The sequence below is a fragment of the Cariama cristata genome, unplaced genomic scaffold, assembly GCF_000690535.1.
Source record: "Cariama cristata isolate BGI_N322 unplaced genomic scaffold, ASM69053v1 scaffold8110, whole genome shotgun sequence".
NCBI lineage: Eukaryota > Metazoa > Chordata > Aves > Cariamiformes > Cariamidae > Cariama > Cariama cristata.
The window spans coordinates 1-242 of record NW_009594036.1 but is presented as its reverse complement, the minus strand read 5'-3'; positions in this window follow the sequence as shown (position 1 = coordinate 242).

Here is a 242-nt window from a genome sequence, read left to right as displayed (position 1 = left end):
CTAAGGCTCCTACGTGTGCCCCTCGCTCCAGGCAGACAAGTCGGTTCTTACCCCCCACGAGCCAAAGCTGAAGGCAAAAGTTTTCTTAGTAGAGAAAGACGAAGGGAAGATGACTTGAATGTTGTCATCCACCAGCTTGTTGTTCAAAAATCTAATATTGATTTTTCCCTAGTAGGATTTTTCACTAGGCAAAGATTTATGGAGCATTACCTGTCTTGGGTATATCTCTGAATTTCACAGTA